At 33.8% G+C, this 27,830-nt stretch overlaps 1 long non-coding RNA gene across 2 annotated transcripts; it reads left to right on the plus strand.

Annotated features, from left to right (window-relative positions):
- The first annotated feature begins 9,117 nt into the window (after positions 1-9,117).
- On the plus strand, positions 9,118-19,540 carry LOC127735630 (uncharacterized). 2 transcript variants are annotated; one of them, XR_007998528.1, is made up of 7 exons: positions 9,118-9,773; positions 10,760-10,950; positions 11,926-11,987; positions 12,574-12,645; positions 15,274-15,442; positions 15,913-16,173; positions 18,533-19,540. It is a non-coding gene; the product is annotated as an uncharacterized LOC127735630 (long non-coding RNA). The 2 variants fall into 2 exon arrangements; XR_007998527.1 differs by lacking the exon at positions 10,760-10,950.
- Positions 19,541-27,830: the final 8,290 nt, after the last annotated feature.

Here is a 27,830-nt window from a genome sequence, read left to right on the forward strand (position 1 = left end):
TATCTGGAATGACCAGTTAACAAAGCCATATCACTAGCCTAGGGTAGTGGTCAATTATCTTGAATGACCAGTTAACAAAGCCATATCACTAGCCTAGGGTAGTGGTCAATTATAAGGAGTGATCAGTTTACAAAGTCATATCACTAGCCTTGGGTAGTGGTCAATTATCTGGAATGACCAGTTAACAAAGTCATATCACTAGCCTAGGGTAATAGTCAATTATCTGGAATGACCAGTTAACAAAGTCATATCACTAGCCAAGGGTAGTAGTCAATTATCTTGAATGACCAGTTAACAAAGCCATATCACTAGCCTAGGGTAGTGGCCAATTATCAGGAGTGATCAGTTTACAAAGTCATATCACTAGTCTAGAGTAGTGGTCAATTATCTGGAATGACCAGTTTACAAAGTCATATACTAGCCTAGGGTAGTGGTCATTTATCTGGAATGACCAGTTAATAAAGTCATATCACTAGCCTAGGGTAGTAGTCAATTATCTGGAATGACCAGTTAACAAAGTCATATCACTAGCCTAGGGTAGTGGTCAATTATAAGGAGTGATCAGTTTACAAAGTCATATCACTAGCCTTGGGTAGTAGTCAATTATCTGGAATGACCAGTTAACAAAGTCATATCACTAGCCTAGGGTAATAGTCAATTATCTGGAATGACCAGTTAACAAAGTCATATCACTAGCCAAGGGTAGTAGTCAATTATCTTGAATGACCAGTTAACAAAGCCATATCACGAGCCTAGGGTAGTGGTCAATTATCAGGAGTGATCAGTTTACAAAGTCATATCATTAGCCTAGGGTAGTGGTCAATTATCTGGAATGACCAGTTAACAAAGTCATACCACTAGCCTAGGGTAATAGTCAATTATCTTGAATGACCAGTTAACAAAGCCATACCACTAGTATAGTTATGTGTCATATCAATAGCCTTGAATGGTTGTCAGTTATGTGTTATATCACTAGCATATGGTAGTTGTCAGTTATGCGTCATATCACTAACCTACGAAAGTTGTCAGCTATGTGTCATAAAACAACAAAGTTATATCACTAGCCTAGGCTAGTTGTCAGTTATGTGTTATATCACTAGCTCAGGGTAGTTTTTAGTTACGAGTCATTATAAAACAACAGATATATCACTAGCCTAAGGTAGTTGTCAGTAATGTGTCATATCACTAGCCTAGGGGAGTTGTCAGTAATTTGTCATATCACTACTCTAGAGTAGTTGTCAGTAGTGTGTCATATAATCTTTATCCTATGGTAGTTGTCTGTTATTTGTCATTATAAAACAACAAAGTTATATCACTAGCCTAGGGTAGTTGTCAGTATTTTGTAATCACTAGCTTATGGTAGTTGTCAGTGATGTGTTATATCACTAGCCTAGGGAAGTTGTCAGTTATTTGTCATATCATTGACTAGCCTAGAGTTTTCAGTTATGTGTCATATCACTACCCTTGGATAGTTGTCAGTTATATGTGATATCACCATCCTAGGGTAGTTGTCAGTTATGTGTCATATCACTAGCTTTTTGTAGTTGTCAGTAACGTATCATTTCATCTCCTAAGGTAGTTGTAATTAATGTCTCATATCACTAGCCTGTGGTAGTTGTCATTAATGTCTCATATCACTAGCCTAGTGTACGGTAGTTGTCATTAGTGTCTCATATCACTAACTTAAGGTGGTTGTCATAAATGTGTCATATCACTAGCCTAGGGTGGTTGTCAGTAATGTCTCATATAACTAACCTAGGGAAGTCGTCATTAATGTGTCATATCACTAGCCTAGGGTAGTTGTCAGTAGGCTGATGATATGACATGTTACTGAAAACTATTGTATGCTAGTGATATGACATATAACTGATAACTTTCCTATGCTAGTGATATGACAAATACTGACAACTACAATAGGGTAGTGATATGAGGCACAAATGACAACTACTCTATGCTAGTGATATAAGACATTCCTGAAAACTACCCTAGGCTGGTGATATGAGACACTACTGACAATAACCGTTGGCTGATGATATGACACGTTACTGAAAACTACCGTAGGCTAATGATATGTCACATTACTGACAACTACTCTAGGCTAGTGATATGACACATAACTTACAACTTCCATAGGCTAGTGATATGACACATAACTGACAACTACCCTGGGCTAGTGATATAAAACATAATTGACAACTTCCTCTGGCTAGTGATATGACACATAACTGACAACTACCCTGGGCTAGTGATATAAAACATAATTGACAACTTCCTCTGGCTAGTGATATGACACATAACTGACAACTACCGTATGCTAGCTGATAAGTGACCACTACCCTTGCTTAATCCTGTTGCCCCTTGGTGGAGCAAAGGCCACTAACGATATTTCTCCACCTTGTTCTGTTTTTGCTAGCCTCTCCAGATCATGCCACTTGTACCCTTCTTTCTCCATCTCTGCTGCAACATTCCTTCTCCAAGTGTATCTTGGTCTGCCCCTGATATGACTTTGTGAACTGATCATTCTTGATAATTGACTTCTACCCTAGGCTAGTGATATGACACGTTACTGACAACTACCATATGCTAGCTGACAAGTGACCACTACCCTAGGCTAGTGATATGACTTTGTGAACTGATCACTCCTGATAATTGACCACTGCTCTAGGCTAGTGATATGGCTTTGTTAACTTAACTGGTCTGATAAATGACCATTACCCTATACTAGTGATACGGCTTTGTTAACTGGTCATTCCAGATAAATGACCACTACCCTAGGCTAGTGATATGGCTTTGTTAACTTAACTGATCATTCCTGATAATTGACTACTACCCTAGGCTAGTGATATGACACGTTACTGACAACTATCGTAGGCTACTGATATGACACATTACTTACAACTACTCTAGGCTAGTGATATGACACATTAATGACAACTACCCTAAGCTAGTGATATGAGACATTACTGATAACTACCCTGGGCTAGTGATATGACAAACAACTTACAATTTCCTTAGGCTAGTGATGTGACACATAACTGACAACTACCCTGGGCTAGTGATATAACACATAACTGACAACTTCCTATGGCTAGTGATATGACACATAACTGACAACGTCCCTATGCTAATGATATGACACATAACTGACAACTACCCTAGGCTTGTGATATGACACATTACTGACAACTACCGTATGCTAGCTGATAAGTGACCACTACCCTAGGCTAGTGATATGACTTTGTTAACTGATCATTCCTGATAATTGACCACTACCCTAGGCTAGTGATATGACTTTGTAAACTGATCACTCCTGATAATTGACCACTACCCTAGGCTAGTGATATGGCTTTGTTAACTGATCTGATAATGACCACTACCCTAGGCTAGTGATATGACTTTGTTAACTGATCATTCCGGATAATTGACCACTACCCTAGGCTAGTGATATGACCTTGTTAACTGGTCATTTCTGATTATTGACAACTTCCCTATGCTAGTGATATGACTTTGTTAACTGATCACTCCTGATAATTGACCACTACCCTAGGCTAGTGATATGACCTTGTTAACTGATCATTTCAGATAATTGACCACTTCCCTAGGCTAGTGATATGACCTTGTTAATTGGTCATTCCAAAAAATTGACCACTACCCTAAGCTAATGATATGGTTTTGTTAACTGATCTTATAAAATTACCACTACCCTAGGCTAGTGATATGACTTTGTTAACTGGTCATTTCAGATAATTGACCACTAACATAGTCTAGTGATATGGCTTTGTTAACTAATCATTCCAGATAATTGACCACTGCCCTATGCTAGTGATATGACTTGTTAACTGGTCATTCCAAACAATTGACCACTACCCTAAGCTAGTGATATGGCTTTGTTTACTGATCACTCCTGGTATTTGACCACTACCCTAGGCTCGTGATAAGGCTTTATTAACTGATCTGATAAATGACCACTACCCTAGGCTAGTGATATGACTGTTAACTGGTCATTCCAGATAATTGACCACTACCCTAGGCTAGTATATGACTTTGTAAACTGGTCATTCCAGATAATTGACCACTACCCTAGGCTAGTGATATGACTTTGTAAACTGATCACTCCTGATAATTGACCACTACCCTAGGCTAGTGATATGGCTTTGTTAACTGGTCATTCAAGATAATTGACTACTACCCTAGGCTAGTGATATGACTTTGTTAACTGGTCATTCCAGATAATTGACCACTACCCTAGGCTAGTGATACGACTTTGTAAACTGATCACTCCTGATAATTGACCACTACCCTAGGCTAGTGATATGGCTTTGTTAACTGGTCATTCAAGATAATTGACTACTACCCTAGGCTAGTGATATGACTTTGTTAACTGGTCATTCCAGATAATTGACCACTACCCTAGGCTAGTGATATGACTTTGTAAACTGATCACTCCTTATAATTGACCACTACCCTAGGCTAGTGATATGGCTTTGTTAACTGGTCATTCAAGATAATTGACCACTACCCTAGGCTAGTGGTATGAATTTGTTAACTGATCATTCAAGATAATTGACCACTACCCTAGGCTAGTGATATGGCTTTGTTAACTGGTCATTCCAGATAATTGACTACTACCCTAGGCTAGTGATATAACTTTGTTAACTGGTCATTCCAGATAATTGACCACTACCCTAGGCTAGTGATATGACTTTGTTAACTGGTCATTCCAGATAATTGACTACTACCCTAGGCTAGTGATATGACTTTGTTAGCTGGTCATTCCAGATAATTGACCACTACCCTAGGCTAGTATATGACTGTGTAAACTGGCCATTCCAGATAATTGACCACTACCCTTAGCTAGTGATATGACTTTGTAAACTGATCACTCCTGATAATTGACCACTACCCTAGGCTAGTGATATGACTTTGTTAACTGGTCATTCCAGATAATTGACTATTACCCTAGGCTAGTGATATGACTACAGTAGGGGCATACGTTTTTTTTTAAATGTATGTAGACGATTGAAGCGCTATAATATATTACATATAATTGACCTGTAGTCAAGACTGAAGTCCCTATGCCATGGACTGGAGCAGCCCCCCCCCCCCCCCCCCCTCTAAATGAAAATTTGGATCTGTTACTGTCGCTGGTTTAATATAGCTCTTCTGTATGTTTTCATATGTAACACATAGGGCAGCCCTCGTATGCATTCGTTGCGTGTAACCCCCCCTTTTAATAATCGTCTTTTGAGTGCCTAGATGCCGTGTTTGTACACAATATCTAAAGCTGATTCAGTATTCAAAATACTTATTTTGGTATCGTCTCTGTTCCAGTGATATATGCCCTACATCTTGGGAAATATCTAAGAACTTCTGAACATATTTCTGTTTTCCGCTTGCTGACAGGTCTGTGAAATTAGATAATCGCGCCAATGACGTGATCTCGTATCCCGCGTTGCTTCATACAACTCATGAATATTCATACTACCCTAGGCTAGTGATACGTAGAGTCTTCCAAATGAACGCCGTCTTGCGGATTCCGCGAAATATTGCGACGTTTTGTACGAGTTACGTCCCTTTGGCCAGATTTTGCAATGTTGCAACCGCCAACTTTCCGACGGGACAACGGTAAATTTGATGGAAAGTATGTAACTTCTAGGAGAATGAACTCAGTGTTTGCTAACACTGAAGACGAAAAAATGCTACAGGATTTTGAAAATGAATATGAAAAAAGTCATGTAGACGATCTTCAAGATGATAATCAAGAACTTGACTGGCGTCAGGGACGTAGGGTGGTAGAGCTTGGATATCTTGCCGACCAGTTAAAACACATACCCAACTATACCAGTCCTATTCAGGACCGATAACTCTGTCAATAAATATTGTCGGGTATACAATGTTGTTGAAATCAGAGCAATTGTATTATATGTCTCTGTTGAAATGTATACAATAACAAATTTTTTTACACAAGTTTATATCGATTTATTGAATGCCTGGATTTTGCTTAAAATATTGAATTAAAAAAATAAATAATAAAATCATATTCAATGAAATCTCGTTTAATTTTTTACGAAATAATACAAAATCCATTTAAATTAAAATTTGAATCAAAATATTTCTTTAAAATAATTATAGAAAAACAAATATTAGTTTGATTATCTTTTAAAGCAAAAATTATTTTTTTAAAGATTTTTTTTTATAATATTCATATTTTCTTTAAGTTTATTATGATACATACTTCTTCTGGTTTGACACGGGGAAGAGAAGATATTTATTTGTACAGTTATAAAAACTTTTGTATATCACAAAATTTAAACTCTGGTAATACATGTATACACAGGATGTTTAATGTCACCTGGTTGCTTTTGGTTTGCACGTCTACCTGACAATATATTGTTATGTAACATTACATCCAAAGTCAGAGTTCACCTGTTCGTCAAGTGATGGGATTTTGAAGGTATGGAATATTTATCTATAATAATTGTTGGGATTTTTTTCTCTCTTGGGACGTAAATATTTTTTTGTTCTAAAAGGAATGTATAAATATATTTCTAAAGAAAGATAAATTATACAGAAAACAGGAAAAAAACCTTTTAAAAAAAGAAGAGAAAAAATTTTATTATAAATTTTATTGTTAACTATTTTCTGGTAACAGTATATCCTGGATATCTGTCAAAATAAAATTTTCCCGTGTCACACTTAAAATAATATTTTTTTAATCAATAAATTTTGAAATCAATCATATCGAAATATCACCAAAGAAAATAACAGAAACATCAGAGATTCTACATGAAAATTAAATTAAATCAAGGAAAGTCTTACTATACAAATCCTCGATTTGATGCAACATTTCCATATACATCATCCGCCATTTTGAAAAATCCCGAAATATTCACTTTTTTAAATCGATTTTTGACCGAAATTGCCCAGAAATTAAACTGTTTTAAATAGTATTTTTCGCCAGATATATGTTTGAATATACTTAATCGAGTTGCAAAGTTTTATTTTTATTAACGGAATTTCTTTATTTGTTATACAAGTAGACATGGGTATCGGTAATTTAGCATTGAGTCAACAGAGAAATAACGAGAAAAAGTACATGTTTTTACGATTCTCCAGTGACAGAATTTAATCAAATATTAAACTGTTAGGACCAACATTGTTTGATAGAAATATGTTTGAATATCAAGGATTGATTTGCAAAAGTTAGAAAACGGGTCAGGTTCATGAGAAAACTCAACTTTATTGAAGCACCTATGCATTTTATATGGGGCAATATAATACAAAATGGCGGCTAGTATACGTCACAAAAGTCACGTGATGTCTGACTTAGTTGGATATGATGTAAAAACTGTAGCTCACCACTATTTCTACATAATTGTGATGAGGAAAACAGTGTGGTCTCGGAAGTATTCTATATGTAGTATGTCAAAACTGTCCCTACAGAAACCCTATATTCACTGGGAAAAGACATCGTCTGGCAGAAAATAAGAAGAAGGGGATGCAAGTTTGGGATATTAATACTAAACTTAGTCTTGGTAAGATATTCCCATTTTTGAAAATTACTACACCAGTCGGAACAAGTAAAAATATTTTCAAATTCAAGAAAAGGAAATAAACCACATAAAATTCTCAGCTGCGTCAGTCAGTCTTGAAACAGATGACACAAAACGATTTTATTTTTACATGATCTTACATTAACCGTCTTCACGATTGTGACACTCATTTAATATTCATACATCATAATTTTTAAGACTATAACACATAAATAATAAAAAAAAAATGATGTTTCACAATCATTGAGATCCATCGCTACATTTTGTATTCTAACGTTTTTTGTAATGGTGTTTTCTTTCACGTCCGCAATTTTGTGGAAAGTTTCGAAGCTAAAAATAGAACACAAATCCTTAAATAAATCAAGTTTAAATAGAATATGGTTTGAAGAGTTATACATGATATATTTTCCTAATAAAAGAACATTCAGTGGATCCTCAGAAAAGAATTTTCTAAGTATTGATTCGTATGGGTGACTCCTCAAAGGAAATTGTTATATATATGGTAAAAAAAAAATAACTGAAATAAAATAAAAATTTGTACCCTAAAGTTGCATTTCAAATATAGAATAGAACTGTTCTCAATTCTATTTTACTCATAAAACTTTAAGGTTGAGAACAAGATTCTATCGATCATGTCGATATCATACTAATAATATATATCTACTAAAAAAAAATATACACACACACTTTCAGTACCCAAAGTAAAATGAAAATCCCGCAAGTAGTCTGTACTTCAATAACACAGCAACCAGACAACACCAGGCCACAAAAAATGGAAAAGGAAAAGACATCTGATGAAATGTATTTGTGCTGATGGACAATAACAAAAGACATAATTTCCAGTCATGATGTTTCAGCCTGTGTGCGATTGTTTTTTCTGTTTTTTTTTTGGGGGGGTTATTTTGGTAGGCATATTAAACATAAACATGATAAATATGTACATCTGTCTTTATGTCATGTCTCAACCTCCGTATGTTTGGTTATTTTGCAAATGTTTTACACGATATATGCTTATTAAGAGCAATTCTCTGTAATCACCAAAATATTTCGGCACGCACTAAAAAATATTTGTTTTAAACTTTATTAGTTCAATAGAGCCACATGAGCTTAACAAAAAATATTATTACACTTAGCCCCATATGTTTACCGTTTCCTTGGTAACAGGACTTAAAGTGGCAAGAATAAGGGAAAATGCAGTGTTTACAAATTATGATCAATTGTGTCTAATAAAAAGAAAATAATATAGATATTCAGACATTTAAAACTTTTTTCAATTTAAAAAAAACAAATAAAAATTGTGTTCAACAGTAAACTTTCTTAAAAAATAATCTATATAGCTAAAATAGGGTAAAAAGTGCAATAAAAGGGGGGTTTTAGAGCCTATTTTGATCAGGTGTTGTAAAAAAAATGCAGCCATTTCTTATATTGTTGATTATATGAATAGAGAGAATGGATTAAGGTTATACAAGAAAAGAAAAAAAATCAGTGGGCAAACTTGACTGTGTTGAAATTAATTGACCCTGAAAAGTTGAGTTGTCCTGTATTTACCTAATCAAACGGAGTTCTCTTGTAGAGAAACAAATTAAAAACAGGAGGGAAAATGTAAACAAATGCAGACAACAATGTTATTTTGCGAATTTCTTCATGTTTTATATTCAAGCATAATGGGAAATGGATAAATTTTTCACAGTGATGTTAGCCTACACTTATATATATGGTTAAGTTGGTGTGATTTGCTCATATTTTGAAAATATTGTCAGAACAATGGAACTGTGTCTGTACTAAGACAGTGTATTTTATAGTTTATTTTGCTTACCGTAACTAACTTTTTTAATGTATTTATTTATATAATCTTCGAATAATTGTTATAAAATGTGTAGCATAAAAGATTTCGTAGGCAATTGTGACAACTGCAGTGACGACAGGTATTTTTGAAAATGCTTCCATTGGAAAAAGAGACATGTATAAATTTTTGTCAGAAATTTCTTTACTTAAATCTGACATTACATTGTACGTCACAACTGAGGATCTGTGATATTCATAGAAATATTATCATCGAAACAACTAACAAGAAATATAGAAGGAAAGATTGTGGTGTGCCTTCAGTAAATGTCATTTTGAAATATCATAATACTACAAAAGCAGTGGATCGACATGTTACACCCGAGATGTTTCAAAGAATTGTTACAAAGACAGGCATTTTCATTCCTATTGGAACATGTAAGTAGATACTATTTACCTAATACCAGTTTTCTTTAAAAAAGATACAGTGATAAACCTCTTATAAAAAAGAAATCAAATGCAGCTGTCAGGTACCCCCCCCCCCCCCCCCCCAAAAAAAAACCCCAAACAAACAAAAAAAACCTTAGGGTTAATATTGTCTACCATTTGGCTATGAACCTTAAGCTTATTGTTTTTAGCATGTGACAGCCATATGAACTTCTTTAATACCCCCTTTTTAAACTATAAAACATAAAATTATGTGAAGTTCTTTGAATCTTGTTTTTGAGAGACAAAAATTATAACATGAATGCTGTTTCACGTTTCCTTTCCTTTACCAGATTTGTAAGGTTTTGTACATGATAATCACATCATTTCATACCGGTCCTTATGAAATAAAAAATGTTGCAGCAACAATGCTGCAATTTTGCGGCTGCTGATCAGGTTGCCAGAAAATTGATGCCGGATAAGTGCTGAATGATGCCACTAGCATCATTCTGGCTACAGTGCAGCGCTATTTCCTTTCATGACAAAAAGCGCCACAATGTTGCCATAAAGCACACATATAATTTTCTCATTCTTAATCTACTAAAATGATGCCAGAATAGAGCCAGAACATTGATAATGTCATTGATGATGTCACCAGTGTTTGAGCTTTTTACTGTGGTCATGATGGTGGGTTAGAAGTGGACCATATATTGCTTGAGCTTATGATTTTAGTGAAGAATTGGGTGTTCTGTTATTGTGAAGACTTGTATGTAAACTTAGATTAACTTGATTAATTAAATGCATTATATAAAAGTTCAATCTCTCATTTAATTAAATCAAGGAAATTGTCTTCTTCCTGATAGACCTGGAGAGCATTTTCAAAAAATCCAAATTAACAGGGACGAACTATCATCTAATGGGGCGAATTGGTACCTTCTGAAACATAAGTCATGGTTTCTCTTCCCTTTCTCAATTTAATCCTCGCTAAAATTTTACAGAGCATGCTGAAAGAAGTTTGGTCAATTATGTCTTTGTAACCCTCTAAAGACGGCTTGAAAGTGCTATTTGTTTGGAAAAAAATGTAGTATAATCACGAATTTAGATTGCTAATCAGACAAAACACAACACCTTTGACTGAAGTGAAGGGGCTCCTGTTGGGATCATGGAAATTATGTTGGTGTTATTGAAGGTATAGATGTTGCATGTTGACAGTTCATGAGTTACACATTTTAACTTTCCTTTTCCTCAATGTGGGAAAATTAAGTACATTACATATAGGAATAACTTCTGAGGACAGAACTTTACTTTCTTTAAAAGAAAAAGTTATAATAATAACCCTGAGCACACAAAAAAATCATAACGTTAAATAAAGGAGTTAAAACTTTTTCTCGGGTATACTTACCACTAAACTTGCCTGGTCAGACGTTACTTTACCTTTTAAGTCAATAATTAAAGGAAGCCAGAATTTAAAGGCATTAGTGGCGCAATAGTGCCAGAAAACTAATTTGCATACAAAATAAAAAACAATATCTGCATTGAACATGTTGAAGCCACAACATGTTGCGGCAACGAAGCCACAGTATTTTCTGGCACCAGTGCCAGAAAACTAATTTGCATATGAAATACACTAATGCAGCATCATTGCCACAACATGTTGGTGCAATGAAGCCGCAACATAGCCCTAATGTTGTCACAACTACATGTATGCGCCAGAAGGCTTATATTCCGATAAGGGCGTTGACAGCCTTCTTTTACTCATGTTTACTTGAGATACATGTATGTTTTAAAATTCATGTTTTTATGTACATACATGTACATGTATATGACCCAACAAAAAAGTATGTGGGTTTACTGTACACCTACCTACCCTAATTTCAGTATATGACCCAACAAAAAAGTATGTGGGTTTACTGTACCCCTACTTACCCTAATTTTTGTCCCCTACCCTAAAGTTTTTTTTACTATTTTTGATTAAGTACTGTTAAAGTCACAATGTTGCTCCCATAGACTCAATGTAAAAAAAAAAAAAAAATCTCTACCTACCTACCCTTTTTTTTTCAGCAAGTGACAGTAAACACACATATTTTTTTGTTTGGCCTAAATAGTTTTGATAGTGATACACAGAATGAGATCAATTGTGTATCTATTTTCTTTTATATTACAGCAATTTGTAGACTGTGTAGAGAAAAACTATTTGGAAATAACAGTATTGAGCATGTTGAGGAGGTATGTCTTTTCATATACATGTATAAATATGATTCCCTGTACACATGTATACTCAATAGTCAATAGTGAGTTTATTGTTATGTTATGTATGTATGGGATCCATATTGTAACAACATGTCAAACTGCATATGTACTCAGTTTTACTATGACAAGAATAAGAAGATCTTTCAATTCAGAAATAACATTAAACTTTAAAGTTCCAATTTGGTCTTCATATTCACTAAGCTTTTGCACATTTTATTTGGTAAACTAGTTTCATCATTAAGCATTAGTAAAAAATCTATTAAAATAAAAACCAAGATTTTAATTGATCTAATTTACATGTACACTTAGGGCCAATAGGGGTTAAACTATGCATTCATGCATGCATAATTGAGGGTAAATTAAGGGTAAATTTCTAAATCATTTGTGTATAAAACATACCTCAACTGAACCCTAACCCATTCATATATTACTAATCCCTCTAAGATAGGTTGGTTTTTGCTTCAATATTATCATGTGTATTCCAGAATTCATTATTGTTCCAATTTCAATTAGTACCTTGTTTAAAATATTCTTAAAAAGTTTTTCTTTTCTTTTAATTTAGGAGAACACTATTGAGACAAATACAAAGAACAAGATTGCAGAAGCTGAAATACTACCACCTTAAAGAAAGAGGGTAGGTATAACTGTATATAAAATATTATCATTGCATACACTTTATAAGAAGTCTCATAAACTTGACTTTATAAGATATCTTGTAAAAGTATTTAAGATATCTTGTATAATATCAGATTATTACATGGCATTTGTCATATCGCATGTATTATCAGCCCTAGGTTTAATATCAGCCCAAGAGCCGCATGGCTTGAGGGCTGATATTGGCCGAGGGCTGATAATACATGTGATATGAAAAATGACATGCTATGATCTTTTTATCATATGCTTCAACAATGGAGAAAAATAACAGATTAATATATTGATCTTTTTACGTGGTTCTTAAATAGCAGTTCAAAGAGTGAAATATTATAAGTTACATAGTGCGCTAGTGACCTAATACGGTAAATATGGGGTCAGTAAATTCCATATGGGGTGAGAGCAAAGCTTGAATCCCCATATGGAATTTACTGACCCCATATATACCGTATTACGTCACTAGCACACTATGTAACGAATTTATCTTACCGACTATCTTAACGTGTGAAATTTAGACTAGTGACCTATCAAAATGAGCACTGAAGTCTTCAATACTTTTAGCATTAAGAAACTTCTCTCATTGATCCTACAGAAACAGCTGCCAACAATAACAACTTGTTAGCTTTAAATGTGTTTTATGAATTCATTTCAATCTTAATAATCAATTTCTTCGTCTGTTGAAATCTTTAAGATGTTTTCTCAATACCGTTTTGTTTTTATAAAGGGACGCAACACCACTACTAACTGTGTATGAAATAAGCCCCGCCTCCTTTCTAACCTTATATGGAATATAAAGGGGACGTAACTCCACTACTAACTGTGTATGAAATAAGCCCTGCCTACCTTCTAACCTTATATGGAATATAAAGGGACGTAACTCCACTACTAACCGTGTATGAAATAAGCCCCGCCTCCCTACTAACCTAATATGAAATATACACAGTCTCCCCGCGGACGCTTTAAACCAATCATATTCCTAGAAATGTATAGGAGGTAAGATAATCATGGATGTCAGACCCCAAATGTTGTACAATCGATAAGAAATCTTTCTATCATATGCCTCAACAATGAAGAAAAAAAACCAGTATGTTATATTTTAATACGGACGATAAAAAAATAATTCAACAATATACATAATAAACACTGTTTGGAAAAGTCAACATTTTTAAAGTAACTTTCTTAATTATGTTAAAAATGCATTTATTTTATCATTTGTTTATTTTTTTTTTTTCCATTTTACACAATATACTTTCCAGTATACAAATAATTATTTTGTACCCTACTTTGTAATGTTTTTCACTGAAAACGTACCATTGAGGTGTATTTTCCAGAATTTGCCGAGTATTACCGGAATAACGTTACAGAAAGGCATGTGATAAAAGTCGAAGCATGTGATAAACTTTTCATATCAGACCGCTAAGCACCAATTCGAAAAAATATGGAATATACGTAAATGTAATGCTATTATCATATGGTAAAAATCATATGTTATTTAGTCTAAGTATATGATAATATATTTTATATCTTTCATGAGATATCTTATAAAGAAGTTTATAAAGATATCTCATAAACTTTAGAAGATATAAGATTTTCAAGATATCCAATTAGGAGCTTACTGTATTGAATTTGCAGATTTGGAGCCATCAATCATGGATTTGATGGTCGCAAATTGAGTTTACTAGCGACACATTAGCGGAGCCAGTAAACGGATATTTGCGACCATCAAATCATAGATTGATGGCTCCAAATCTTCAGATTGATATATACCCTGAAAATTACGACTTTATCCAATGAAATTTGACGTACGTACGTTACAACGAATGTTGCATTAGAATGAATGTTATAGGACATCTGATATAATTAATAAGATATCTTATAAAACAATTTTATAAGATCTCTTATTGTCCACTGGAGGGGACATAGAAATACCGGTGTCCGTGCGTCCGTCCGTCCAAAATCAGTTTCTGGACCGTAACTTTTGAACACCTTCATATAATTTTTTCAAACTTACACAGTTGAATGTTTATTAGGTAAGGAAGATCCGTATTGATTTTGATGTTTATAGGTCAAAGGTCGAGGTCACAGATATTTAATGATGTTGAATTTTCAGCTGACAATCGGTTTCTGGACTGTTACTTTTGAACACCTTCATATTATTTCTTCAAACTTACAGAGTTGAATGTTATTAGGTAAGGAAGATCCCAATTGATTTTGATGTTTCTAGTCATTCAAAGGTCAAGGTCACAAGTTCTTTATGGAAATATTATATTTTAGCACCAGTGGGGGACCCCGGAGCCTCCTCTTGTTTAGTTTATAAGATATCTTATTTATTTTATAAGATATCTCATAAATTAGATATAAGATATTTCATTAACTTTATTTGATATCTTATCTTTTAATTCAGACATAGGAGCCCTATAGTAATCAGCTTTCCGTCTGTCCGTCACAAACAGTTTTCACAAAATAAATCAAAAAGGCTGTCACAAATCAATGTGAAAGTTTAATGGCTACCTTTCAAAAAGCAGGGATATCACTAGTGAGCAATGACTCACAGCACATCTTGTTTTATATTGTGTCTATCAGAATTCTTTTAGTATCCAATCTTTTGTAGGCACTTGATAAAGTACCAGGGAAGCGTTACAGGGTGAAGGTTGTTGACACAATCCTTGATTTAGATGTAACCAAGAATAAAGAAACAATAACCAATATTACAAGTTTTTACAACTTTAGATTTGAGAGCAGTCATTTGAGGATGTGGCAGACATACAATATTGATGAAGGTATTACTTTTATATTCAACATAAAGAAAAAAACAGATTACAAATAACATATAGTTTTAAACATAACACAACCACTGAAAATACAGGGTCTGGCTTGTACACAGGTGGGTAAAAGAAGTCTATAAGTACTCAACCCTCCTCCAAAATCCTGGTTCAGAGGTTAAAAGTATATAAAGACAATTAAAAGCAATACCAATACTAAATTCAATAAGCTCAGCACTTTCATCTTAAAACATAAAAAATTAAATCATCTTAATAAAAAGGTTGCATTGAGCCTATTGATAAAAAGACCACAAACTCCTAGACTAGAATGGATGCTATAAAAATTCCATAATTTTATATCATAACGGCATAAAAAATCTATAGAGTTTATGATCTTGAAGTTGGTTATTTTTTTTAAACTTCCATATTGATCAATTTAACAAACAATAAAATGAATACAGGTTCTTTAATTACAATTTTTTTTTCAGGAAAGCTTGTGACTTTAAAATCAACAAAGAATTCTGCAGAGGCGGATTTAGAGGGTTTTTCAGGGGACCCGGGCCCCCCCTTTTGTGGGAAACATTTTGTTGATTATATAGGGAATCACTGAAGCATGACTGGAGCGGGCCCCTTCTTAAGCAGTCAGTGGGCCCCCCCTTATGAAAATTTCTGGATCCGCCACTGTTCTGTGCAGTTAAAAGTACCCAATGACTGGACAGAGATGTCTTTTAATGACCTCATTACTGAAGGTAATTTTATAATTACTTCATTTACTAACTGTCATGTAAAAAACTTAAGCACACTTGTAAGACAATGATCATTATTATATTTTGTCACAACAACCGAGAATAAAATGCTTTGCAGGGCCCAGCTTGATACGACCGCAGAGGTCGAACCCTGAACAGTTGGGGCAAGTATGGACACAACATTCAAGCTTGATACAGCTTTGCATTTGGATTGTGATTAAATATTTGACACAGCATAGGTTTCTGACACAGAATGAATGTGGTCTAAGAACTTAAAAATTTTAAATTGGACATTCACCTATTATGGTCCAATATCCAAAATCTAAATACATGGTTAGATTCAGCATATCAAAGAACCCCAAGAATTCAATTTTTGATGAAATCAAACAAAGTTTAATTTTGGACCCTTTTGACCTCAATGTGGACAAAGTTGATAACGGGGCCCAAAAATCAAAAATCTAAATACATGGTTAGATTCAGCATATCAAAGAACCCCATATATTCAATTTTTGTTGAAATCAAACAAAGTTTAATTTTGGACCCCGATTTGGACCAACTTGAAAACTGGGCCCATAATCAAAAATGTAAATACATGTTTAGATTCAGCATATCAAAGAACCCTAAGAATTCAATTTTTGTTAAAATCAAACTAAGTTTAATTTTGGACCCTTTGGACCTTAATGTAGACCAATTTGAAAACGGAACCAAAAATTAAGAATCTAAATACACGGTTAGATTTGGCATATCAAAGAACCCCAATAATTCAATTTTTGATGAAATCAAACAAAGTTTAATTTTGGACCCTTTGGACCTCAATGTGGACCAATTTAAAAACGGGGCCCAAAATCCAAAAACTAAATACACGGTTAGATTCAGCATATTAAAGAACCCCAAGAATTCAAGAATAAAACCCCATTGAAATTGGTCAAGAAATAAGCAATTTATACAAAGTATCTTCTTTTGCACAATACTGTGCAATTAAATATTTCTTGCTATTGCGCAATACTGTACAATTGACAATTTCTTGCTATTGCGCAATATTGTGCTATTGGATATTTCTTGCTATTGCGCAATACTGTGCAATTGAAGATTTCTTGCTATTGCGCAATACTGTGCAATTGAAGATTTCTTGCTATTGTGCAATACTGTGCAATTGAAAATTTCTTGCTATTGCACAATACTTATTATATAATAATTTACACATCCTGTTTGGTGTGTATCTCCTACCATATCATTATTATTTGCTTTTAAATATAAATCAGAAATAACCAACTTAAAACGGAAAATTTTAAAAGAAAAAAAAAGGAAAAAAAGAAAAAAAGGAAAAAAAAAAAATCCCCCCCCAAATTTTTTGAACCCCCTTATGATTCATCACCCCAATCATCAATCCCAGCCTTCCCTTTGTGGTATGGTACCTTGCAGTACAATTTCAGAGAGATCCATACACTTGAACACAAGTTATTGTCTGGAAACTAGAAAAATGCTTATTTTTGGCCCCTTTTTGGCCCCCAATTCCTAAACATTTCGGCAATTACCCCCAAACTCAATTCCAGCTTTCCCTTTGTGATATGGAACCTTGTAGTACAATTTCAGAAAGATCCATACACTTACACACAAGTTATTGTCATGAAACTAGAAAAATGCTTGTTTTTTGCCCCTTTTTTGGCCCCTAATTCCTAAAATTTTGAGGCAATTACCCCCAAAATCAATCCCAGCATTCCTTTTGTGATATGGAACCTTGTGGTACAATGTCAGAGAGATCCATACAATAACACACAAGTTATGTCTGGAAGTTACAAAAATGCTTATTTTTGGCCCCTTTTTGGCCTCTAATTCCTTTACTGTTGGTACCATAACCCCCAAAATCAATCCCAACCTTCCTTTTGTGGTATTGAACCTTGTGGTAAAATTTCATAGAGATCCATTCACTTAAACTAAAGTTAGAGTGCGAAAACCAATGTGTCTTCGGACGACGCCGGACGACGACGACGACGACGACGCCAACGTCATACCAATATACGACCACAAAAATTTTTTGGCGGTCGTATAAAAACCAACACAAAACTCAATAAACATTTTTATGCATCATTAAAATTTCCTGCTTGTGGGTTACAGGATTATGGGTATCGACAGAATCTTATTATAGATAATCAGGCTGTCGATTGTTGAAAGAGAAATTTATACATGTTGTATCGTTGTCCTTTTTAGGTCACCTGGTCCATTTTGAGTCCGTCTGGCATAAACTTTTTAAAAAATCTTCTGATACAACTGGCCAATTGGAACTGAACTTGGTTAATGTAGTAAATTTGAATTTTTCTATTTTTTTGGGAAACAATTTTTATTTTATTTATCCTCTTTTTAGGAACAGAACAGGCTTCAAAACAACAGAAGCAGACATTCATTTGTTCTATGGATGGCTGCATTCAAGAGTTCAAGAACCAGATTAGTCTTGATCAACACCTCCTTCAAGGCAGCTGTGAATATAAGCTAGAGAAAGGCCCATTAAAAGATCAGGCAAAAGTTCTATATGCCCAAAAGCTGTCAAATAATGTACATCATTGTCCTGATATGCAAGCAGTCTTACTAGAAAATGCATGTACTACAGACTTGAGTGCCAAAGAAATGTGATGGGCATTGAAAGTGAAAAAGAAAAAGATTTTCTTTAGCATCAAACAGAAAGAATTCATGACGGATTTATTTTATTTATCTTGAAAGGATGCAAAAAGCAGCCATATTGGATTCAACGACATTATATTTTCCCAATAAATAGGCGAAATAGAGAAAAAAACGCCTACCTTAAACTACTTTGTAATAGCTTATATCCAAATTTGAAGCGTAAACAAAGCCCCAAAACATACTATGTTACAGTTTTACACTTGAAGTATTCATATGACGTCATGATGTTGCTATGAAGTTTATGTGCCAAAGAAGTCAACAACATTTTGTGGAATTTTTATTTTAAGCAACTATATGTCCAAATAAAAAACAGAAACAATATCTTTATTGACTTTTGCATTAGAATGGATATAACTGTATTGTATTTTAAGGTTTGTGGACGTAAATCTAGCTTTTACTGTTGCAATTATCCGTTTACCTAGCTCTGCTACAGGTCACTAGGTAAACTCAATTTGCGACAGTAATATCTACGTTTTATGTCCGAAAAGGTTAAAATACAATACAGTTATCTCCTAAATTACCTACACATGATTGCACCAATATGAGTTTAATATAATGAAATTTGCATGTACTTAGAAGGTGTTTTACTTTATTTTAAATATTTAAGTCGGACCAGCATTTTACCCACATTGCTTTATAAATAGCAAACTTTGTTGATCTGTATCAGTTAAAAACTAATATGCACAATCAGTTCTTTCTTTCCTCTGTATTCAATTACAAAATTAAATCTTTAAAAATGTAAAGATACATACTGAATTTTAGAAAGAAAAAAAAATTGTAAAATTTTCGAAATTCGGTTACCATAGCAATCATTTTTATTAAATTTCATTAAACAAAACTATTTTTCTGGACTGTAAAATTTAACTGATCAATTTTGTTAAATTGTAAGAAATTTAATGCCATCTTTGTAATGTTTAAATATGGAAATTACTTGGATCATTATTGACTTGTAGAAAAATACAATTTACAGAATTTGAAAATCTTGTGTTTTTCATTCATTAAAAATATTTTTTGCAATTATTTGCCCATTGATTTTATTTTATATTCTGGAAGACCTATATTGGTTCTTTCTAAATATACCTAACATTTTACTAGGAGATGCTGCCTTCAAGAAAAAAATTCCATTGAATACCCTGTATTTACGCATTTTTCACTGAAATCTAAATTTGCCATTTTAGCATATCTTTACTAGCTGGTAGCAAAATAACTGATAATGGTAAAAGTAAAACATATGTGAATTTCAAACAGCTTAAAGGTCAGTTATATTATATTATTCAGAAAAAAAGGATATGTTACACATAAATCAAGTACTAAACAGTGCAAAATGTCGTTTTTTCACTTTTTCAATAGTTAAAATATGACCTTTTATTGCTAAAATCAACCTATGTGGTTTCCATGGCAACCGGAATATTCCGGAACAATTTGTTGCCTGTTATTGCCTTTAGGTATGGTACTGGCTATTATATAAAAGTTTCATCAAAATCTGAGACCATGTGTGCCAGACCCTATTAGAATTTCTTTGGTGGTTACAGAGAATTGCTCTTAATAGCTCTAAAACGTAATGAGAAACATATCTTCATTTAGCCTATGTAGATGCAGGAATGGGCCCAGTCCAAACTGTGAACTTTATAACTGCTCTCAACTTACCTGCTGTCAGTATTACCACTTTGAAATCCAGAGAAAGAGAAATTGGAAAAACCCTTGAGGATTACGCTAAATGGTCATGTCAGAAAGATTTAGAAAAAGAAATAGCAATGAGCAAGTAGGTAAAATACACCATTATGAATGAATGTTACACAATCTACAAAACCAGATATAACTTGTGACTGACAGCAAATATATATATGCTTTCAATAAAAAGCAATCGCTCACACATAAGAGATAATAATCAGGGGCAGATCCAGCAATTTCTAAAGGGGGGAGGGGGGATAAAGGGGTTGGGTTCCAACTATATGTCCCCATTCAAAATGCATTTATCATCAACAAAAGGGGGGTTCCAACCCCCCCCCCCCCCCCCCCTGGATCCGCCACTGATAATGATTACATTACTTAAAAAATATGCACATTAACAGAAGGGATAGGGTGAACACTGGCATATATAGGGCATTTGAGCGGGGGAAAATGCAAATAGGGTAATTTGAGCGCCGACACCACTGGACATTTTAGCGCCGGAATATTAACCTTACCTTGATTTTCAAATAGGACGTTTGAGCGAAATTTCTTGTGGTACTTTTATATGAATTGATAAAATGTTTTTAAAAAGTAAGAAAAAGAGAAAGTTTTTAAAAATGTATATACTCTAATTTTAAAACCGGGAAATTTGACCTGTTCTAGTTGTAATGGTAGTTTAGTCCTCGTTGATCTTTTCTTACCAATCAATCCGAGTAATCGCAAAACGTAAAGCCGATGATGTTATAGCTCAACGTCCTTCGAAAATTATCAGTACCGAAGTACAGAAATTGATGAGGCAAACCTAAAAACTGAAGGCATTAGCAGCGTTTCAAAGCTAAGAGACATAAATTTCAAGCCCGAACTGATTTGTAAATAATAACATTGCCGAGTTTTGATATTTTTAATTTTATGGCTTCGTTTTTTTACCATTTTTTTAAATTTTAAATAGCTTATTTAAAAAAGAAGATGTCGTATGATTGCCAATGAGACAACTCTTCACAAGAGACCAAATGATACAGAAATAAACAACTATAGGTCACCGTACAACCTTAAATAATGAGCAAAGCCCATACTGCATAGTCAGCTTATTTTTATTTTCGCTCAAATGCCCTTAATATCGGCGCTGAAATGTCCTATACTTTTGCGTTCAAACGTTCTATTTTTATCGCTAAAATGTTCTGCCATTTCGCTCTGTGTGACATTGAATCTTTGCATCTGTTTTAACGATTCCGTTTTAATGCCGTTCTTCAACAAGGAGTTTAAAATTCCTATCTTATTTAGAGTTTATATATATGACAGTCCCTATATATTTCATCTGAGGCATTTACTTTTTGGGCACGTGTGATTCAATGTGTCATAAACTTGCATATAAAATAATTGTTCTCAGTCGTGGAATAAAATCATATTTGATATATTTAAGTTGGTTATTGCAGTAAATCAAGCTATGATAAGTGTTTTCCCTCTATATACGTATGCCTATTTAGGACCAACTAAAATCATACTTTGAACGTGATCACGGATAAAACTCGTTATCACGGATAATATTTTGAATACGAAAATAAGAAGCAGTTAACACGGATTAAAATTGTTTTTTTTTTCTTATAATAGAATTTGTGTAAACCGATTAAACTGTTTTTCTTTCCCACTTAGAATACCCGAGAAACCACTGCTAATATCGCAGACAATGAGGAAACTGAAGCAGATGGAAAAGATGCAATACATGTATCGTTTGATGGTGCGCGGCAAAAACGCGGTAGTGGTAGATGTTATAACAGTCTCTCATAAATCAGAATCATTTCATAATTTCAAATTCAAATACATGTACATTCATCACATATTTTTGTTTCTTGTTGTCGTATACAAAGCAATTACACTTTTTTTCTGTTCAAGAAGAATCAATGCGTAATCTAATCATTTTATTTCATTAGGACATGCAACACTATTAGGGGAGAAGACTGGAAAATGTGTAAACTTTGGTCTGAAGTATGGGGATTGCAGGAAATGCGACCGTGTAGATGAAAAAGGAGATGGCCATGATTGCAGAATAAATCACCAAGGAAGTGCAAAATCCATGGAATCTGAGCTGGCAGTGCAAATGGTGAAGGAAATACAGAAAACAGGCTGTGAAGTAAGCAGCATAACTATGGATGATGACAGCACAACAATTGCCAGACTCCGTAAAGAGGTTAATGCTGAAATAATGAAATTTAGTGACAGAAACCATGTTCGCAAAAAAGTATCGCGAGACCTGATAGGACTGCAGGAAAAGCACAGAATTTCGATAAATGTTGTAAACTACCTCACAAAAGATGTTTCTTATGCTCTCTCTCAAAATAAAGGAAATTCAGAAAATCTAAAAAAGTGTTGAAATCCATCATCCCTCATGCATTTGGAGACCATCTGTTGTGTGACAAGACGTGGTGCCACTATCACAAAAATCCTGACACATACAAACACAAAAGTCTACCATACGGTAAAAATTTGACTGGAGACGAATTGAAGAATGATCTTAACAAACTTTTCGAAACATATGCATCCAACTCTGAAAAATTGTCGCATCTAGGTAGTTCTCAAGGAAATGAGTCATTGAACTATATGATCGCTATGAAGGCACCAAAAGCAAAACATTTTGGTGGCAGTGAGTCTTTGGCGTTCCGTGTTGCCTCTGGTGTTGCCCAGAAGAACGAGGGTCGCTCGTATATTACAGAGGCAAGTATTGCTATACAACTTAATGAAATAGAATATTAGACTTTTTTTTATATTTTATGCATAACCAGAATTCAGCAGATTTAATTTTTTTAATGCTTTTTTAAAAGATAAAAACCAAAATTTCTCCGTTTTTTTTTACATAAAGGACATAGACGATGTTACGCCGTGCATCAAATGTAAATTTCCTTGACGTCGTCAGGATTTCTCGCTTTTACAACTTTTCTTTGTTGGATTTACACACATTAAAAAAAACAGAATTCATGATCACACATGTTAAATGCACTTGATTTAAAAATTTAATGATATATATCTTCTTTATGGAGAGAGAAAGGAAATTGTCTCACGATATAATGTAATAAAAAGAATGACCCCTAAATTTATTCAAATTAATCCCCTTAGAACTCTATATTTTTCAAATACAGATGCTTGTATGTAAACCTATTGCAAAGGGAATTGTTACTATATATAAAATTCAGTATCTTTCCGAATTAAAAAAAAGTTTTATACATGATTTAAATGCGTTCATCGTCCTAAAATCTTAAAATGAAATTTTGCTTTTATCTAAAATTGGCAAAAATACAATATATATACGTTAGCTATCTGAAGGAACAAACTAAATGAATGCGACGAAAATACCAAATAAGAATATTACTGTCTATATGAAACTTTATTTTCTTGCTTTCTATGGCAATTAATGTCGAACATGTGATCTATACTTACAAAGGTTAATGAAATTCACCATCTATCTCCTGGAAAATACACTGTACTACAAAGACAACGTCTTGAGAGAAAGCGAAAATCAGAGAGAGATAAAGAGACCACAAGAACGTCCAAGTTGAAAAGATTGTCGAAAAGGGCAGAAAAATAAAGAAAGAAAAATCAAAAGAAATAAGAGAAGGGAAAACGTATGAGTCGGGCGTATCATCAGCTACTAGCAGTACTAACACTGATGACAATAACATTGAGTTTATACCTCCACCTGAACCAGAAGCTGAAGCTAGGCCCATACCATTAAGAGCAACGACATGTGTCTATTTTGACCTAGGAACAACAGGATTCGGTAAGATGATTCGCAATATCATATATTTTTTGAGTAATTATCAATACACAAAGAGGAACTTTTAGTGCGGGGCTTACAATTGCAGATAAAATCAAAGACAAAAATTTCCGGTTGATACGCTTTTCAAGAGCTTGATTAATCGTAATTGTATTGTTAAAAATTAGGTCGTTTACTTAGTTATCTTGTTTGAATTTTTTCACATTTTTCATATCGGTTTTTTTATAGCCGACTATACGACATGGGGTTTTTTGTCTTGTTTAAGTCCTTACGATAGTCTGTAATAGCTTGTATCCACCTCATGTGAACTCTGATGGATAGTTGTTTCATTAGCAATCACACAGCATCACTTTGTTTTTATATTTATTGGTGTCAACTACAGTTGCTCTCTGCATGGAAGCACATTAATTTATTGTCACATATAATAAGCTCTAAAAGGGGTTTGCAGAATAAAGGATACTAGCGAATATAAAAATTGAATAGAGAAAAAAGAGCAAAAAAAAAATATAAAGGTTTGCAAAAGTATAAAGAATAACAATGGAAAATAAAATAATAATTTAATACAATAGTGATCACAGAAAAGAATCATGTAATTTAAATAATAGAAGAATTTTACAGTCAAATCACTTATTGAGGATTTTACAGAGTAAGCGTTTAATATATTCAAAGATAACGAAAATTTAAGTACACACTTCATATAGACCCTTATATAGTCGTTGGATTATCTCGGTGTGGTCAGAAATAAATAAAAAAAGTCACTGGTCTATTCAAAGGTTGTTGTATTTAATGCAATATATTCTTATCTTCCTGTTCCCCTAATGTTACTTCCATTTTCATTGAAGTTTAAATTGATCAAAGCCTTAGTTTAATATAGTTTTCTGTTATTACTACTCCCCCCCCCCCTTTTTGTCGCATGTTGTGTGTCATGTACTGGTTCTATATATACTTCGAGCATACACATGTACACTTTTGGAACAACAAACATGTAGTAATCTTTAGCGTTTCTATTTATACAATAAATTTTATAAAGAACAAAAAAGAAATTAACAAAGATGTCAATTTTTGTATGCATGTTCAGTTACTTGTTAACTTGCAAATGTATTAATAACCACACGACACTCTTACGACACTCTTTCAAGAATTTGTAGAATCATTGATGTAATGTTTGTTTATATATGCGCTGTTAAATTCTATCAAACAATTGTAAACACTTTGTAGAAACAGACGATATATTGGTATCCTTTATCATTACAGGAATCTGCACTGATATAATACAAATTGCAGCAGCATATGGAGAGAACACGTTCTGTCGTTATATAGTGCCAAAACAAGCTATTACCTGTTCCGCTGCTAAAGTTACCGGTTTTTTTTTAAAAGTGGCCAAATATTATATCGGAACTGAGAAATAATGCAAACAGATGACCTGCAAGATAGTCTAAGAGATTTTATTAATTGGTTACCTGACAACTGTATTTTACTTGCGCATAATGCAAAGGTTTTTGATTCGAGAGTTATAGTTTATTCCATGGAGAATAGTGTGACAGAAATGCAGTTTAAGCATAAGACAATATTTGTAATTCAATGTTTAATTGTAATCCATAATAAATTACCCGTTTAAACAATGCGTTAACGAAAACTACATGGAAAATCATCCTAGCTTTTATCCTTGGTTGCTATGAGACTCGTTGTTGCTAGGGTGCTCTCCTTGAGGTCCGCGCTATTGGTATATAAAGACACCGATACATTGTGCGAGTTTGTTCATTTGTTATTTGGCTGTTGATGAATAAGCATCGGAAAGAGAATACCAGCAAATAAAGAAGGTCTAACTGAGAAGTTTGTAAACCAAGTTCGAGTTGAAAGCTTGTGGTTTGAAGCAAGCGGTTTAGAAGTCTTTGCGATTGTTGCAAGCTACCGGGTTGTTCTGAAACTGTAATTTCCCACGGGAATGGTCGCAGTGCCTCGAACAGGTAGTTTGTAATAGTCTGGTGACTTCGGTGCTTCGGAGACTAGGTGTTTCAAAACTAGTTGTCTCAGGAACTAGGTGTCTCAGAACAAGGTGTCTCAGAACAAGGTGTCTCAGGAACCTATGGTTTTGAAGCTTTTCCTCTTATAGTTTTTGAAAGGTTATAATTGTTGAGCAAATCGGTTGGGACCTCGGAGTCAGTGAAAGGATTCAGGATAAATTGAGGTTATAGTTTTTAGACTACTTTTTGATACAAAGTTCATTGTGTAAATATTGTTGTTTCTTTATTAAGTTTCAAAGTTTAAAGGTTGGTCTCGTAGTTTTTAGTAAAGCCTCCAAGTTGTAGTTAGATTTTGAGTTAATTAAAAGATTGATATTGGAGTATCTCAGATTCTGTGAAAACGGATACGAACAGATAGTTTATAAGCCAAACACGTTACAATAGTTCTTTATTTGATAGTTTTGAACAAAAATGTAAGGGTTTTGTTGACTCGCTATCTTTGCTGAAAACTGTGCTACCAGAGAGGAAACAAACACCAAATATAGTTGACCTTTTGCTTATAGTATTAGAAAAACAGACCAAAACACAAAAACTTAACATTGACCAATGTCGCTTCCCACTGAGAAAGTTGCACCACGCTCATTCTCAGTGGAATATGTTTCACAGTCTGTCCGACAATTGAATTCGTTGAATAAGAGACTGGCTTCGTTCACTTTACCGGCGTCAGTTTTATCCAAAGGGATGGTGCGAAAAATGGCGAAATCTGGACTGGAACAGCATCACCTAATATTGGCATATGAACGTGAGGGGTCTGATGGTGTTGCCAATCTCCTATCGGAACTTTTTTTTGGAAAACCCAGAGTCACAAAAGACAGAAAAATTATAGCTTCAATTACATCTTTTATTGAGTCAAGACATTAGGATGATTTCTATTTTTATGTTATTACTATTTTTGCGTTCATGTAATTACAAAGTATTTTCGTCTGATATAGTACTTTTTTCAAACATGTAAATTGATAATGAACATATATTATTTACAACTCATAATTTCATTTAAAATACGTGTCCATAAAAGAGGGTCTGATTGGGGCATACGGAATACAGAATAAAGGGCAAAAATTGCAGAATAAAAGGCAAAAAAAAAAAAAAAGAATAAAGAATAATGGGGTGCGAAAATATAAATTAATAAATGAAGGACCTTCTATCTAGACCCTTATGATAAAAAAAAAACCTATCAATACAAAACACTTTATTATCATGCATAATCAAAACCAAGACGTTGGAAATTCATAGCATGATAACTTTACGTTATGTAATAAAAATGACGACGTCACGATTTTTGATGTTTTTTTGCCAAAATGTTGAGCCTGCGTCGCTTCTACAGGGAAAACGAAGTCGGTGACCATATTTTTTTTTTACGTCATCCAATTGGTTGGACAAAGAGGAAGAAAATATTAATTTAAAAAAAAAAATCTATGGAGTGATTCACGTGATTTATACAGGAAACCGAAATTGTAGAAGAGAAATAAGGATTTTCCGTATATATTCAATGTAATTTAGTACCCTCTCGGACCATTTTAAAA

Source organism: Mytilus californianus, unplaced genomic scaffold, assembly GCF_021869535.1.
Source record: "Mytilus californianus isolate M0D057914Y unplaced genomic scaffold, xbMytCali1.0.p SCAF_3, whole genome shotgun sequence".
Lineage (NCBI taxonomy): Eukaryota > Metazoa > Mollusca > Bivalvia > Mytilida > Mytilidae > Mytilus > Mytilus californianus.